Genomic DNA, 18552 nt, shown 5'->3' on the forward strand with positions numbered 1-18552 from the left:
TCTTTTCTCCAAGTATCCTAGTTTCTTCATGTCAAATCTGTTAAATACGACATGGAGGTTTTGTAAAAACAGACCAAACCCTTAGGTTAGAACTGCATGCTGATGTGTTATGCATAATATGACATGATGTCTGAAATTTGCTGTAAAAGATTCAAGGAAGGAAAGAAGGAAGGAAGGAGGAAAGACAGGGCCTTGGGTGAGGACAATGGAACAAGACTGGCAAAATGTGGACACATTTTTGCAGTTCAGTGCTAGGTACACACGGCTTCATTGTGCAATTTTCTCTGCTTTTTTCTGCAAGGTGGGAAATTTCCATAGTGAAAAGTTAGGGAATATCCTGGTTTCCCAGCCTTCCTTATTTTCAGTTTTTTTCCATGAATCCATTTTTATCCCTTCATGGAAATGGCTGGTGTTGGAGGGACATCTTTTCTATCTCAGTCTGTGGTTTTCTTTGGCCTGTTTGTTCATGTTTGTGGTTTTGCTGGCTTTCAGGACTTTTTCAGCAGAAAGTTGTTTCTGGGGGAGCAGGATGGGAGCTGATTAAGGTTTATGGCATCTTCTAACTGGGTTTCCAACAACATCTGCTGGGCTTGTGTTGTTACCGGCAGCAGGAATTTAATTTCCTTTCTCTTTCCCCTACCTCTCTTACCTCTTTCAGATTTTTTGTCCACTGGCTAGAGTATCATGTATGTGACCTTCGGCTCTCTGATTTACATGTGATTTGCATATTACACATCTAGTCCAGAGGTTCTCAATTAGGGTGATTTTTACCTCCCAAGGAACATGGGGCAGTGTCTGGAGACATTTTTGATAGGCACAGCTAGGAGAGGGATGCTGCTGGAATCTAGTGAGTAGAGGCCAGGGATGCTGCTAAACACTCCACAACGCACAGGACGGCTCCCCCAAGACAAAGAAAGATCTGGCCCCAAATATCAATAGCGGGACGTTGAGAAACCCTGATCTAGTCTTAAAGATCATCCAAGTGTATTTCGCCACACTTTCTTTGCTCTGTCCCATGAAGGAGAGGTGGACTCATGACTGATTATAGCATCTCTGAGGAATTTTTACTTCTTGTAAGTTAATTGTGGGATAGAATATAAGTGACTGCTCATTTGTGCAAGTTGTGCCCTGCACACCTTCAGGGGACACCATCCACATAGTATTCATGAAAACAACCCTTTCAGAATTGCGCAGTACACGGTCTACACAGGTATAAGTGGTTGCTCCAATTTTGGGGTTGCCCTGGGGGTTCTGGAACTGGGAGAGACTTTATTTCTGACCACCATGAGCCCTGAGCATGCCAGCGAGTGTCCTTTCAAGAAAAGAGGAAATGTGGAACTGTGAGGACCTCACTTGCATTATTCTAGACCATCGTCTTGTTATGGAACGTCTCCTTTTCATCCCTGGGCCATATCCATTTGACTAGATCTAAAATTGTCAGATTAGAATATCATGGCTTTTGTTTGAAACATGGTGGTGATAGCTTCTTATTTTCAATCAGTTCCTTGGGGGAGGAAATACACGCTGCTGCCATAAGACTTCCTATCCACCCACTATTTGCTTGGCGGGATTTCCTTAGTTTCAGCAGCATAACTTATTCTTTCTGGTCTTCAGTCACTTTGCAATAAAAACTGTGATTGCGAAAATGTTCATTGTCATTACCAGTGATGGAGCAGTAAGTACAGGCCTCTGTAGAGAGAGAGGGAATTGCATGACTTAAACTAGCAGAATGAGCTGCTCACCCTCAGAGAATGGCTTTTCATTTCGGCAAGGTCTGAGGGAAATTATGACAGAGTTCAGGGACACAGAGGGACAGTGCTGGGAGGTGTGGTCACTGAATCCACTGGGAGCCCATGCCCTGTGGGCAGCCCCATGGATGGAGTTGGGGTTTCTTGGGACTCAGTAGTACTCTGGGTCATCGACTGCAACTCAACCCATCCCCACACTGTTGGGCTCAGGCTGGCTGATAGATCACTAGCTTTCTGCCAGTCCTTCCTCCATTGTTCCTCCCTCTGATAGCAGTCCCTGACTTTCCACTTGGGACCCACTACCATCCCCCCACAATGGGTGACGTGGTTTGTGTGGGACTTGCCATTCCCCACGCTGATCTGGGGGTGGGCATGTGGTCCCAGCTTGGGTGGTCAGCATCATTCCACCCTCCCACAGAGATTGGTGCTGAGAAGCAAATTGGTCCAATGAGAGTCAATCTTGGGAATTTTGTGGTCACTCTTAGGAAAGAGAAATAGAGAGGAGGAGAGGGAGAAGTAAAGAGAGAGCTCGATCGTTCTGATGATATAATTTGAGGATCTGGATGTAGCCATACCTGTAACTATCAATTAATTATGTGTTATGGTTTGAACTGTGCTCCTCAAAAAAGATATGTTGGAGTCCTAAACCCCAGAGCCTCAGAATGTGACCTTATTTGGAAACAGGGTCATTGTCGAGGTGAGGTTCTACTAGAGTAGGGTGGGCCCCTAATCTGAGTGACTGGTGTTCTTATAGTAAGATGATCATGTGAAGACAGAGACACAGGAAGAACTCCATGGTTTGGATGGAGGGTTGGAGGGATGCATCTACAAGCCAAGGAATGCCACAGATCACCAGCGAACCACAAGAAGCTAGGAAGAGACAAAGGATCCCCTACAGCTTTCAGAGGGAGTATTGCTCTATCGACACCTTTATTTCAAACTTCTGGCCTCTAGACTGTGAGACAATAAATTTCTGTTGTTTTAAGCCACATAGTTTGTGGTGCTTTGTTATGGCAGCCCTAGGAGATTAGTATAAGTACTTTCAAATTAATAATCTTCCTCTTCCTCCTCCTCCTCCTCCTCCTTCAAAATCATCATCATTATCATCGCCTTTGCCTAAGCAATAGAGAGGGTCTCCTATGGATGTGGAGACTGTGATGTGGGGTGTCCAGCCTCCATGCTCAGTTAGTGCCCCTCTTGTATCGGCCCCTGGGCCTCCAGGGTTAGACCATAATTCTGGGGCTTTCTGGAGCTCCATGCTGGGGCATCATCCTGTTACCTGTTGCCTTTACACAAAGACTGATGCTCACCCCCTGGTTGTCTGAGTCCCATCCAAGACCTATTCATGGTAGGCAGAATTAAGATGGCCCCAAGATTCCTGCCTCGGATATATACGCCTTGTATAATTCCCTCCCCTTGCACATGGGTGGACCCGTGGCTGGCTTCTAACCAGCAGACATGGAAAACTTGAAGGGATTTTGCAGATGTAACTAAGGGCCCTAATCAGTTCACTTTGAGTTAATCCAAAGGGAGATTATCCCAGGTGGGCCTGACCTCCTCAGGTGTGCTCTTAGTAGAGGGTCTGGACCCAAGCTGCCATGGGTTCTACAGCTGCAAGGAAATGAAGTCTTCCAACAGTTGTGTGAGCTTGGGAGAGGACTCCGAGCCTCAGATGAGACACCACCTCAGCCAGCACCTTGATTGCAGCCTTGTGAGACCCTGAGCAGAGGACTAAATTCAGCTATGCTCGGACTCCTGATGACAGAGAGATAATAAATGGGTGTTGTTCTAAGTTGCGAAGTTTGTGGTAAATTTTTATGCAGCCATAGAAAATGAATATGGCATTCCATTTTAAGGAACTACCAGGTGCTGTGTCCAAGACCCCTGTGTGTGTGTGTTTGTGTGTGTGTGTGTGTGTGTGTGTGTGTGTGTGTGTGTGTGTACATGGAGGTGGGGGATGATGAAGGGTGGGGGATAGAGCCAGGTGGGAAGAAGAAAACTACCTTGGAGGAAGTAATTGCCCTTAGGAGAGAGAAGAGCAGTTTGAGCAACATGCAGACCTGCCCAGTGCCCAGCCCTGGGAGCTGGAGGGAGAACATCGCCCCCAGTGTCAGGTCTTGGGAGCCTCCACCCTAGACAGAGGCCTCACTTCCACTGTCTTGCAGGTGGTGCTGGGGGGCAAATACTTGGAGGAAAAACACACCCTTTATAAAGATGCAAAGATTTTCTCATGTGAAGAGATGATGAGGTGGGATATTTTGAATTAATAGTCAGCTTTATTTTTAAAATCCTCTCTCCCTTATTCTTTCCTTCATTCACACAGTCAGGATTTTTGTTTTTCATGCTTCGAGGAAGGGATGCCATGGGAGAAAGTGGAGAAAGCAGAGACTCCTTCTGGCTTTGGGGTGTCCATTGTGGGAGCCATGGAGGAGTTCGGGTGTAGAGGAAGGTTTGGGGGGGACCCAGGGGAGTAAGAGCAAATCTCTCCTGTCTGATTCCCTGAGAGAGGAAGCAAAGAGGTGGAAGGATCCCCAAGAAAGGGGCTGTTTGTCCTTTACTCTGGTGGAACTCCAGAGAGAAGGAAACAACCCCCCCAAAAGATCTGTGGGATTTGGGAGCAGAGGGGGCGGGAGCCCGAGCTGTGCGTCAAGCCCTAGAAAGATGGCCAGACCCTGGAGACTTGTAAGTGTGTAGCTGGCCACCGTCTACACTGCCTGGCCCAACAGAGATGCTCAGACAATATTTGTCAACTGAAAGGATGAATACATTGTAAGCCCTCTAACAAATTCTCTGGGAAGACTTTCTTCACCAGCATCAGGAAAGCTGATGAGGGTCCATGTGATTCTAGCTCTGGGGTGAGGTCTCAGATATTCACACACCTGACAGCCCCCAGGCACGGAGAGGCCCTGCTGCCCAGATGTGGACCCAGGGGACCCAGAGTTCTGACCCAACGAGCCAAGTCAGCTAAGTCTTATACCCAGGGCATGGCCTCTCCCTGCCTGGGACCACCTGGTCCCTGGCCCCTTGGACTCTGTCTAGGAAGCTTGAAGGGGTGGTTATGTGGCTTCTCAGACCTGAGCCCTTATGGTAGCCACCTCCTTGTGCAGCTGAGCTGAGAATCAGGGAAGCAGCATCGTTTCCTCACCTCTCCTCCGAGTTAACTTGCCCTGAAGTGTTTGTAAGAACTCCATTTAATTAGTCGTTTGGCCCAGAGAGCCCCTTTTATCATACTTTGTGTCAGGCCTACCCTTGGAATCTGAAGAGGTCTTTGGGTGCCGGCAGCACCAATTTTTATCCATGATTTTTTCTATTACGGATGATGCTTTTCCACACTGGAGTCATACAGAGGTCGGCTTGAGCCCAGCTCATGAAGACAAGTGCTGGTGCTTTTGCTGGTTCTAGGGTGGCATCTGTGTCATTAATACAACATATTCAGTGTGTCTACCCGTTGCCTGGGAGCTCTGAGGATGTGCAACATTTAAAGGTATTTGGAATACCTTTGGACTACTTAATTAGAAGGAAGGACACTGGAGGGCTGTAGGCATTCTAGAGGCAAGGATTGAGGACCAGTGTCTGGAACCATCCAGGGCTGAGTTCAAATCCTGCTTCTACCCCTCAGCTGCTGTGGGACCTCGGGAGAGATTTGTACATTCATGGACCTTGGATATCTCAACTGTTCTGACTTCTTATCACTGTTACAAGAATTGAAGGATATGATGATCGTGGTACTTGCTGAGCATTTTTGTAAGCCAGGTAGTGGTTCAACCACTCAAGGCAGGGATTTTCAGGACTTCCCTAATGGTGCAGTGGTTAAGAATCTGCCTGCCAATGCAGGAGACACAGGTTCAAGCCCTGGTCCGGGAAGATCCCACATGCTGTGGAGCAACTAAGCTTGTGCACCACAACTACTGAGTCTATGCTCAAGAGCCCGTGAGCCACAACTACTGAGCCCTTGTGCCACAACTACTGAAGCCCACGCACCTAGAGCCCGTGCTCCGCAACAAGAGAAGCCACCGCAATGAGAAGCATGCTTATCACAATGAAGAGTAGACCCCGCTCGCCTCAACTAGAGAAAGCCTGAGCGCAGCAATGAAGACCCAATGCAGCCAATAAATAAATAAATAAAATAAATTTATATATATATTAACTAAAGACGGGTTTTCAGCTGGGGGCCAATTTGTCTCCCAGGTGGCTTTGGGCAATATCTGGGGACATTCTTGGTTGTCACCGTGGGAGGAGGGGGCACTCCTGGCACCTAGAGGATAGAGACCAGGGATGCTGTTCAACATCCCACAGTGCACAGGATGGCTGCCACCACAGAGAACCATCTGGTCCCAAATGTCAGTAGTGCTGAGGCTGCAAAACCCGTTTTAAAGCAGTGACTCTTCACCAACTCAATAAATGGCAGGTCGGTTATAAATAAGAGGGACAGAGGAACATGTTTTTTCTATAAGGGGTGAATTAAAAAGAGTACCTTATGTATATAAATTTTGTTATTTATAGGCAATACATCCACATGGTCCAAGATCTAAAAGGTACACAGGATGAACAATCCAAAGTCTCCCTTCTACCTCGTCCTCTTCCTGGAGGAATCAGTGTTACCAATTTCTTCAGAGGTCCTCTGTGCATCTATAAGCAATTGTATGCACATATTTATACACATGTTATACACACACATATATGCATGCTACACATATTCTTTGCATCTTTTGTCACTTAATCCATCTTGGAGATAACTTCCTACTGGACACAAAAAGCTTCCTCAGTTTTTCTTTAAAAGGTGACAGAGGCCTTCCCTGGTGGCGCAGCGGTTGCGCATCTGCCTGCCGATGCAGGGGAACCGGGTTCGCGCCCCGGTCTGGGAGGATCCCACATGCCGCGGAGCGGCTGGGCCCATGAGCCATGGCCGCTGAGCCTGCGCGTCCGGAGCCTGTCCTCCGCAACGGGAAAGGCCACAGCAGAGGGAGGCCCGCATACCACAAAAAAAAAAAAAAAAAAAAAGGTGACAGAGTATGCCATTCTGTGCATGTCCAGTATTTTACTTAGCCACTCCCCTCTGGATGGATAGTCACGTTTCTATTTTCTTTTGCTCTTACAAACACTAATGTAATGCATATCTTTGTATGTACATCATTTTCCACCAAGGAAGTATGTAATGGTAGGATAGAGTCCTACAAGTGGAATTGCCAAATAAGAAAGTTTGTGCATTTGTAATTGTATGGGATGTTGCCAAATTACGCTCCACTGAAGCTGTACCGGTTTCCATTCCCTGCTGGCAGTGAATATAGGAGAGGTGTTGGGATGATTTTGTAATTTAAAAAATTTGCTCTCACTGTTTGTATCTTCTCATCAGAAGCCTTCTGGGAATAAATAAAAGGTGAGCGTGCCTTACCTTACAATATTTTGTGCCTATTGTATTTTCAGCATTCAGGGACCCAGAGTCTGCCCATGGGAGATCTTTATGAAGTTAATGTCGCTGGGAAGTGGCGTTCGCTTTCTCCAGAAAAGGGCTCTTTAGTTCCTGCTTCCTGGTGCTAATAGTTCCCGAATGACTTGCCTCTCGAAGAGTTTACATGTAGGAAAATCTCTCTCAGAAAATCTCTCTGAGAGGTTGCTCAGCTTTATTTTTTGAGTTTCTGATTCAAACGCACCTTTGAGAGTCAGGTGGAAGTGATGAAAACCTCTTCCAGCAAAAAGGCACCAGCAGTTTGCCCATCATGTCAGAGGTTCCCAGAGCTGCCCTCGGAGCCCAGTGAGTGGCTCTCTGGGTGGGGCTGAGGTTCATGCTACCAGCACCCCTCCTTGCCCTGCTAGAGGGGTCTGCAGGTTCCCAGCTCAGAACTGGGCAGAACCAGTTCTGTGTGGCCAGGGGCACCCTTGTTCCTAGGCTGGCTTTTCCTTTCCCACTTTCTGACCGAGTGACTGGTCAGTTACTCAGCCTTGCTGAGTCATCGTTTTCTCACCTGTAGACCGGGGACAACGCTTGCTTTGCAATATCGTACTGGTGATAATGGAGGCAAAGCACCTGGCACAGAGCCCTGCATCAGGCTCACATTTGAGAAATGGAAGCTAATGTTAGTCTTATAGTGGAATCCTTTGCATCCTGACTGCCTCCTTTTCTTATTTTTTTTTCCTTTTCTTCCCCCATCCTCAAAGATTTTTATTTAATTGTTATGTGGTAGGGCTAAGTATTTTTATTTTTTTAAAAATTAATTAATTAATTTATTTTTGGGCTGCGTTGGGTCTTTTTTCCATGCACAGGCTTTCTCTAGATGCAACGAGCCGGGGCTACCGTTCCTTGCAGTGCGTGGGCTTCTCATTGTGGTCGCTTCTCTTGTTGCAGAGTACGGGGTCCAGGTGCGTGGGCTCAGCAGTTGTGGCTCGAGGGCTCTAGAGTGCGGGCTCAGTAGTTGTGGCGCACGGGCTTAGTTGCTCTGAGGTATGTTGGATCTTCCCGGACCAGGGCTCGAACCCGTGTCCCCTGCATTGGCAGGCGGATTCTTAACCACTGCACCACCAGGGAAGTCCCTATTCTCAAATTTTTATTGGAGTGTAGTTGATTTGCAATGTTGTGTTAGTTTCAGGTGTACAGCAAAGTGAATCAATTACACATATACATATATCCACTCTATTTTTTTTTTTTAAGATCCTTTTCCCATATAGGCCATTACAGAGTATTGAGTAGAGTTCCCTGTGCTATACAGCAGGTTCTTATTAGTTATCTGTTTTATGTATAGTAATTTGTAAATGTCTTTCTGCCTCTCTTTTAGATTGGAATCTCTTTATTTGCTTAGTGGCAACTGAGATTCTGGAACAATCACGTTCTTTCCTGTCACAAAGACCTTGTACATGCTCTTCCCTCTGCCTGGAATGCTTTTCCTTCCTCTGGACTCCTGAGGTCTCTTTCACTCACAGCTCAACTGCTCCTTCCTCAGAGAACCCTTCCCTGCCTCTCTGAGTTCAAGTCAATTTGCCCTTGCTGTCTTCTCCTGAAGAAGCTCTTCTCTTCCTTCTTGGTGCCTTTCTGACTTGTAATGACATCTGTTGGTGTGTTTACTTGTCTAATGTCTGTCTCCCCTGTTGGACCACATGCTCCAGGTGAGCTGGAGGGACCAGCTTAGGCAAAGGCCCTGAGGCCGGTGGGAGCTGGTTGGAGGCCCAGGCAGGGGACCTTTGTGATCTGGAGGGAAGCTTGTGAGGGGAAGAGAGATGAGAAAGGTCAGGAGAGAGCAGGTCGGGGGCCAGGACATGGGGACCTTCTGGATCACTGAAAGACAAAATTTGAATTCTCTTCAAAGATCATATGTGTCCCTCCAATGCACCAGTATTAAGTAGGGGAGTAACCTGATCTAACTGATTACTTTAAACTTTAATATTTTATTATTTTTATAAAATTCTTTTAATGATTTACTTTTTTTTTTTTGCGGTACGCGGGCTTCTCACTGTTGTGGACTCTCCCGTTGCGGAGCGCAGGCCCAGCGGCCGTGGCTCACGGGCCCAGCCGCTCCGCGGCATGTGGGATCTTCCCGGACCGGGGCACGAACCCGTGTCCCCTGCATCGGCAGGCGGACTCTCAACCACTGCGCCACCAGGGAAGCCCTAATGATTTACTTTTTAAAAAGATCACCGGCCATGATGTGAAAGGCGGGGTGGAGGGTAGGGTGGGCCCGGGCATTGGGGAGATCCCTTAGAGGCTGCAGCCGTGGTCCCCATTCTGCCTGCAGGCCATGGGTTCTAGAAACAGCCCTGTGCATCCCTTAGTATTCTAAGCTAGTGCTTCTTCCAGGGGGTGACCCCAAGTGGCACTGGCTGCCTTGGTCTCCCCAGAGATGACTGAGAATCAGCTCTGTTTCAGGGAACTATGGATGCGGGTTTTCCGCCCGCATCATGGCCTGGCTGCAGGGCGGAGCTTACCTGAGGTGGTGGTGAAGTGAGATGGGGAGGTCATTGTCATGAAGGGCGGTGTGAGGTACCTGGCCTTCACGCCCTCCCGGCCAGGTGGTCCATGTTGGGGGTGTCCATGTCCTGGTCGTAGTCCCAGCGGAACCCATCAAAGGAGGTCAGCAGCACCTTGTGGAAGCTCTTCCTCCTGGGACGGGGTGGCAGCTGGCCCAGCCTAACAGGACGGGCAGCAGCAGCGCGAGGGCCCTGGGCCCCGTCATGTCCCCAGTGCCTCACACGCTCACATCGCTGAGTTCATGGCCTGCTTCCATTTCCTCCCTTTTTTAAAATCTGCAGTTGATCAAAGTCCACATTGATAATTCTGCTCCAGCTCCGCTGTGGCCCAGAACACCTGGAGCGTAACGAGTTGGCACATTCAACATGATGGAAAAGTTCTGGAGGTGGATGGTGGTGGCGGCTGCACAGCACTGTGAATGCACTTAATGCCGTTGCACTCTGCACTTTAAAATGGTAAAAAGTGCTAAATATTATGTGTATTTTACCACGATAAAAAAAGACAAACAGTGTGAAATATTTTGGACTCTTACACGAATTCCACTGTTATGAACATTTGGAGAACAAATTAGATTGGAGCTTTCCTTTACTCAACATAGCCTGTTTTTATAGGGAGAATAAATTACTGTTCATTATGACTATGGAAACAGCCACTGTGGATTGAGCGCCCAGAGGGCTGGGAACTGTATATACATCATCTATTCTATCCCATTTAATTTTTTTGAAATCCTAGAAAGGTTATTAGTTGAAAATTCCCTATAAGAATTACAGAAAATCAATTGGGGTCCAGTAACAATAAAATTTACCATTTTTTATAGGTCAGAAACTTGGTTCTGTATAAAGAAAGGAAGAACATCAAAGAAGGAATAAGTAAAGGTAAATGTAAAATTAAAACTTTTGTTTTCCTTCTTTTTAGTTGATCTAACAGGTAATAGTTTGTTCACACTAGTAATAACAACAATGTATTTAATTATGTATATATCATATATATGTGTATATATGTAAGTAGAGAAATACTTAACGTAAATTTAACAAAATATGTATGAGATCTATATGAGGAAAACTAGAAAACTCTGTTGAATGAAATCAAAGAACTAAGTAAATGGAGAGATGTTTCATGTTCATGGATGTGTAGGCTTAGTATCATCAGAATGTCAGTTCTTCCCAACTTAATCTATAGATTCAATGCAGTCCCAATCAAAATTCCAACAAGTTATTTCATGGCTATTAACAAACTGATTCTAAAGTTCATATGAGGAGGCAAAAGACCATTCTACTCTTGTTTGTATGAGTTCAACTTGCCATTTCTTTTTTCAGGTTCCACATATAACTGATATCATGCAGTATTTGTCTTTCTCTGGTTTATTTCATTTAGCATAATGCCCTCCATGTTCATTTATGTTGTTGCAATTGACAAGATTTCCTTCTTTTTTAAGGCTGAATCATATTTCAGTGTTGTGTGTGTGTGTGTGTGTGTGTGTGAGGGAGAGAGAGAGAGAGAGAGAGAGAGAAAGAGAGAGTATCACATTTTCTTTATCGGTTCATCCATTGACAGGCCCTTAGGTTTCTTCCATACCTTAGCTATTGTGAATAATGCTGCAATAAACATGGGAGTTCAGATTTCTCTTTGAGATTAAAAAAAATTACCATTTTAATCATTTGCAGGTGGACAAATTTAGTGACATTTAGTACATTCACAGTGCTGTGCCACCATTACCACTATCTAGTTTCAGACTATTTTCATCACCCAAAAGGAAACTTCATACCCATTAGCAGTCACTCCTCATTCCTCCCTCCCCCAGCCCCTAGCAACCACTAATCTGCTTTCTGTCTGTTTGGATTTACCTATTCTGGACATTTCATATAAATGGAATCACATAATATTTGGCCGTTTGTGTCTGGCTTCTTATACTGAGCACCATGTTTTCAAGGTTCATTCATGTTGTAGCATGTGTCAGCACTTCATTCCATTTCATGGCTGAATAATATTTTTATATATCCATTCACCAGCTGATGGACATTTGGGTTGTTTCCACCTTTTGACTATTGTGAATAATCTGGCTGTGAACATTTGTGTATGAGCTTTTGTTTCAATACCCTCTGCTTTCCACTTAAGTTTTTCAACATATTTATGAAGTGGTTTTTTTTTTAAATCTTTTTTTTTTTTTTTTTTTTCTTTTTTGCGGTACGCAGGCCTCTCACTGTTGTGGCCTCTCCCGTTGCGGAGCACAGGCTCCGGATGCGCAGGCCCAGCGGCCATGGCTCACGGGCCCAGCCGCTCCGCGGCACGTGGGATCCTCCCAGACCGGGGCACGAACCCGTGTCCCCTGCATCGGCAGGCAGACTCCCAACCACTGCGCCACCAGGGAAGCCCTATGAAGTGGTTTTTACTTTGTAGCTGAATAAACAGCTCAGAGAGGCTATAGAACCTCTCAAGGTCATACAGCAGAAGTGAGGCTGGGACTGTAATTTTAATACTTGGCTACACATTTGCTACACATAGGGGTTTAAATTCCCCAAGGGAACAGGCTTAAGCATCCATCCATCCACCCCACATTTATTGAGCACACACTATGTGTCAGGTGTCAGAGGCACAGAAGTATAGATGCCGAGGTTGCCTGTGGGTGGCTCAGAGTCCAGGGGACAGGCAGACAAATAAGGGGGCTCCTGTCAGAGGTGTGAATGGGAGGTGACACAGGAGAACAGGGAGAGGGTCCTAACTTGGAGAAGCCACAAAGAGGAGGGCTCCCTGGAGGAGGTGGTGCTAGAATTGAGTTTTGCAGGCTGGGAAGAATTAGCCTGTTGGAAGCATCTTCACTCAGCCGCTCATCCAGATATGACAACAGTCTCCTAACAGATCTGCCTGTGGCTGCTTTCTACAGGTACATGGATGACATTTACCTTTGCAGCTTTGGAAAGATCTGTGAATTGTATAAAGATGTCCCCAGTGGGTTTTCTAGTGACAGGAGGTGACAGTCTGCCTAGGTTTTCAGGTGAAGTTTTCAGAAGGTTTTTATTTTGATGTGGGTGGACTGTGGGCTGGATATCAGACCCAGATGAGATGACCCATTTCCCTCTTCCTGAAATTGCCTGAGAATTCTGTTCCAAGTATTTGCTTAGGTTGAATTTTTGGGGTGAGGAGGTGGTGTGTCGGGTGCTCCATTTTGTATTTGCATAACTTGGCCTCTCTTATTAATTAGCACGGTGTTTTGCTATACAAGGGGATTTTGTAGAATTTTGTGATGAGTATGCAGCAAAGCAGTTGAGGGTATTTTGCAGCTTGCAGGCCTGGGCTCACATCTCTGCTCTGGGCTTACATTTTACACTTGGGGCAAATCTCATAACCTCTCTGTGCCTCTGTTTCTTTCTCTGTAAAAAGGAATAATGATATATTTCCTGAGGTTGTGAAGCTCCAATGAGATGATGCATGTTGACAGGAATGCTTACTGCTCATGGGATATCCACATGCACCCCCTTACTTCCCAGTCCCCTTGTAATCGTGGGCCATGTGTTTTGAGTGGAAGCCACATCTATGACTTCCAGCCTGAAGCTTTCAAGGGCTGGTGCATAACCATCTCACCCTCTCATCCCCTGCCACAGTAAGTGTGGAAGCCTTGCATTGAGATGGTAGAGTGCCATCATTCTGGGTCTCTGAGTGACCAAATAGATCATAGTCCCCAGCTAACCCGTGGTGGACATGGAATGTGAGAAGTCAGCCTCTGTTGCCAAGCCACTGAGATTTTGGGGTTAATTTGTTATTGTGGCATAACCTAGTCTGTCCTGGCTAATGCAGCAGGTAAGCACTTACATGGGTCCTTAGTACTGGTAAGTGCTCAACAAATGTTAGTTACTTTCAGTACAATAATAAATTGCTACTGATACTTTCTTTATCTGATCTAATGATGCCAATATGCTATTTTGTGCTTGGACAAATTGGACTTGGCACTCCTTCCAACACGTGGAAAAGACAGATGATTGAGGGCCAATAAAGCATCATTATCTTTAGTTTGCGTCCCTGGATACACTTGGTGGCAAAGAACAACGTATGCTACTCTGGGGAAGCCAGGCCTGGAAGGGAGCTGTTGTTTCCAGGATCAGGACTGTCCAAGGCCAGGCGTTCTTTGGTCAGGAGAGAACTCTGAGTCCCTGGTATGTAGATTCTCCAAGGGAATGTGAATACTGGAACTAAGTAGTTTGGCTCTTTGGGAATTGTATATTAATCACTTAGGCCCTTTTAGGGACAACACATATATATCTCAATATTCTGGAAAAACATAAAAACACATAAAACACATAAAAAACAGCCAGCAGTCATGCAGCAATCCACCATGTCCACTGAAACTTCCCCAAAGTGCAACATTTTGTGTAATCAGCAGAGCTTAGTTGATTACTAGCCAGATGACTGGCTAGAGAGAATTCTAATTGTAGTCACTATGATGTTTGTGGTCACAGCATTGCACTGTATCTTGGTTTCTCTTTGGTGAGCTCTGGTTTGGAAGGTATAAATCCATCATCTGTTTTAGCAAATATTTATTGAGCACTTTGGATGGGGTGGCAGATGAAATATGGAGGAGAGAGTAAATCTCTTCCTGGCCACTATGTTTTCAAGCTGTCCTAGTACTCAGATGTGGGTCATGCAGGCTTGAGGGTCCCACAGTTCCAGAAGCATCTCCCACCCATGCCATTCTGGACTAGATTCTTCTTTGCCAGCCCAGTAGAACCATCTCTGACTCTTACTTTCTTTTTCATGGCAGTTATATCAGTCACTGGGAATTGTTACAGAAGTGCAGTGCATTTTGTGAAACTTACGGTTGATCAAGAATCCCATTAAACTTTGTTAAGAAATCTACATATTTATGACATAGTTACTAGAGTGGAGTTGGAGAAATTTCCAAACACATTATAGGAATCATCCCAACAGAAGGTAATAGTCAGAACTCTTGGTTGTAAGTGACAGAAACCCACATCTTACTAGTGTAGGTAAGAAAAGGGACTATGTTTTAGTCTGGTTTTCCCTCAAAGCTGACCCTGAGGGACTTCCCTGGTGACACAGTGGTTACGAATCCACTTGCCAGTGCAGGGGACACAGGTTCGATGCCTGGTCTGGGAAGATCCCACATGCCATGGAGCAACTAAGCCCTTGCGCCACAACTACTGAGCCTACACTCTAGAGCCCGTGAGCCACAACTACTGAAGCCCGCATGCCTAGAGCCCGTGCTCCGCAACAAGAGAAGCCACCGCAATGAGAAGCCCGTGCACTGCAACGAAGAGTAGCCCCCGCTCTCCACAACTAGAGAAAGCCCGCGTGCAGCAATGATGATCCAACACAGCCAAAAATAAATAAATAAAACATATAAATTTATATATATTAAAAAAGCAGACCCTAAAACAAGGATGGGAGTGCAAGTGGTTTATTTGAGAGGTGACTCCAGGGAGCACCCATAAGGGAGTGGGGAAGTGATTCAAGGAAGGGAAGAAGGCCAACATGGCGAGTTTTAGTCTGGGGTGCGTGCAGTACTAGAATGGTGAGTACCAATGGGCTATGGGCATGGCATCTGCAAGAGGCCTTTTGAGGCATGATTTCCCATGTCACTGAAGTCATTCTGCAGAAAGGCAGGGATGCAGCTGGGCTCTAGGAACCAGGGACTCACCCATTACCAGATCTCTCTCTCCATCTCTGTGTCTGCCTTTGTCTGCATATCACCTCAATTTTCTCTCATTGGGGACTGGCTTTCTCCATAAGGTGAGGAGTGTGGCCACAAACACTCCTCTTTGTCTCACTCCAAAGTTCCTGTCATCATAGAGCATGTCTATATTTTCCCAGTTCCAGCTAGGAAAAACAAACCTGAGGGAAGAACTCTGATTGGCCTGTTTGGGTTAGATGCCCATCCCTGAACCAATCAACTGTGGACAGGGGGCGGAGTCGTGTAAGAACATAGCAGCCCCCACCAGAGCCATGTGACTGGGGTAGGAAAAGGTGCAAGTCTCAACAGAAGGGAGGGGCCCGTAGGCTAAAAAAAAAAAAGATGTCTGTGATGAAAGGAAAGGATTAGGAGATGTGTCCTGTTAAACCTGTTACTGATTGGGGCTTTGAACATTTTTTTGAATATAAAGTTTCACTGTGGTTCTTTCAGCATGATTTAGCAGAAAGGGAAAATCCTAGCATGAGCTGAACATTTCCTATGGGCAGGCTGTTGCTGTGGATTCAAATACTTATTGATTGATCCAAAGATCAATTACAATGCTTCTCAAGGCATGTAAACTCTGATAGGGTTTGCTTATGATGGGGCTGAAGTCAAGCAAGAGTAGAACTGGGATGTAGGACACTCTAATTTCTTTCTTCCATTGAGTACTGTCAAGTTTAGGTTCTGGCTGGCAGTGGATGCACCTGGAGGGATGGTTGCATATAAAGGATTGTGTGTGTGTTTGTGTGTATGTATGTTAGGTATTTTCCAAAGATGAGAGCAGCATCCCACAAATGCCCTTTTGCAGTGTGATTGCAAACTCTTCATTAAGAGGTGGAGTTTATTTCCCTCCTCTTGAACCTGGGCTGGCCTACGACTTGCTTGGACCAATAGAATGCGGCTGAAGCGAGGGTGTCTGATGTTTGGTCCTAGGCCTTGAGAGCCCTCGTAGCTTCTCTTATTTTTGCTCTCTTGGAAGCCAGCACCAAGTAAGCCCTGGATCTCCTGCTCAAGGGGCCATGTGGAGAAGGGCTCTGGAGGACGAGAGGGCACATGAAGAAAAACCAAACTCCCAGCCACCAGCAGCACCATCTGCCAAGCATGTGCGTGAGGCCATGTTGACCTTCCAGCCCAGCTGAGCCTCCAGCTGCATGTAGACACACAAGTGAGCCCACGTGAGACCAGCAGAGGAAATGCCCAGCCATCGCACAGAATCATGGGAAATAACAAATTATTGTGGTTCAAAGCTACTAAGTTTTGAGTGTAATAGAAATAGCCCACGAGGGTGTGAGCATGTGGGGTACACAATTCCCATCTGCTGAAGATCCATGAGTTCCTAGGATCCAACCCAGAGCCAACTTATGTCCTCAATGTCCTTCTTGTTTGAAACTTTTCTTTAAAGACAGTATTTTTAGAGCAGTTTTAGGTTCACAGCAAAATCAAAAGAAGGTACAGAGATTTCCCATATATCCTCTGCCCTGCACATGCACAGCCTCCCCCATTATCAACATCCCCACCAGAGTGGGACATTTGTTACAATTGATGGACCTAACACTGGCACATCACAGTCACCCAAAGTCCATAGTTTTTCAGTTCACTCTTAGTGTTGTACATTGTATGGGTTTGGAGAATTTCTATGAAATTTTCACAGATTTCGACCATCCTCAGGGAAATCCCAAGGCTCAGAAATTATTTTGCCTCCTGGAATCTTCCACATGTGGTTGAGCCTTAGCAATTCTTAAGAAGGATCTGAAATGAAAGAAAAATTAAAAAAATGTATTCCTGTGGCTTCACTTCAGCAAGATTCATGTTGAGTGTTCAGCTAAGTGCTCGTGTTAAGCCAGATAATGTTTTCAAAGACTGCTATGGCCTCAGGGTTGGCAGGATTCGAATGGCCTCCCAGCATCTCTGACATACCTATAAGGGTTGGATTCAGCTGGAATGGACCCAGGTCTCTTTGGGCTAATATGCTATTTCCTTAAGGCAAATGCCACGTCACATCCCCTCCTAGAAATCTCCACAAATACAACCCCAGAAGCATTGACAGAATATTGCTTTAACTGAAGATTTCAGGAGAACATAGAAGAGGTAATGTCACACATCACATGGTTAAACCTCTATCTTTTGTAAAGTTCCTCACTATATGGCCACATCACTGTCCTTCCTCCCCATAATTTCTCCTCTCTGCTCTCTTTAGCCACAGCCCTTTCTCCAACCACACCATGCCTTTCAAAAGGTCTTCAACTTGCATGCTTCCTTTAGCAAAATCTTTAGCAAACCTGCATGCCTCTGGGGGACCTTAGTCCACTTGACACATGTGGACATCCAGCGACATCATCTTCACTGCTCCAGGCAGCCCTTCTGGTGCAGATTCCATGCCTGCTGGAGAGCTCATCCTATCTTCAGCTGAACTCTTGTCTTGTAACTTCAAATCTGTTGCTCCTTGTTTGATATCTTGGGCCATGCTAAACAAATCAAATTCCTCTTTCTTAAAATAGATATTTGGAATACAGCCATATTTCCTCTCTTCCCCTCTTTCCCTCCCTTCCTCCCTCCCTCATTCCCTTTTCTTTCCAGAGCAAGGGTTGGCAAACCTTTTCTATGATGAGCCAGATAGACCTTGTGTGCCTTACTGTCTCTGTCACAACTACTCAGCTCTGCCACTGTAGCATGATAAGCAGCCATAGAAAATATGTAAACAAATGGACATGGCTGAGTTCCAATAAAACTTTATTTGCAAAAATACACCGCAGGTCTCGTTTTTCCTGACCCCTTGCACTGGCATATTCTCTCTAGACTGAATATCTCTAACTCTTTTGACCATTGCTTATTTGTTGTGGCTTTGATTTTCTTCTCCATTGTGGCAGCCATTTTCTGAATGCCTGTTAGTTTGTCTATCTGTCTTAAAATGTGGCCCTGAGAACAAGATGCATACTCTGCAAATGTGATGATGTAACACTCTCCTGCTGCATTTTGAGCAGGAAAAAGAGAGCAGGAGTGACTGTCACACTTGGAAACTCCCAACTTTGTGAAAATTTGGTGGGACATCTCTGTGAAGGATGTAAACCTATTCATCCACAGGCTGGCAGGAAAGAAACCAGAAGCGTGATCTGTCGAGTGTGAATTTAATATTTGATGTACAGAGATCTCTGGCTTGTCTGATT

General features: G+C 45.8%; 1 pseudogene; it reads right to left on the reverse strand.

Annotated features, from left to right (window-relative positions):
* Nucleotides 1-9948, reverse strand: part of LOC102973820 (ectonucleotide pyrophosphatase/phosphodiesterase family member 7-like) — a 28110-nt pseudogene extending 18162 nt beyond the window's left edge.
* Nucleotides 9949-18552: the final 8604 nt, after the last annotated feature.

Source organism: Physeter macrocephalus, chromosome 14 (genome assembly GCF_002837175.3).
Source record: "Physeter macrocephalus isolate SW-GA chromosome 14, ASM283717v5, whole genome shotgun sequence".
Lineage (NCBI taxonomy): Eukaryota > Metazoa > Chordata > Mammalia > Artiodactyla > Physeteridae > Physeter > Physeter macrocephalus.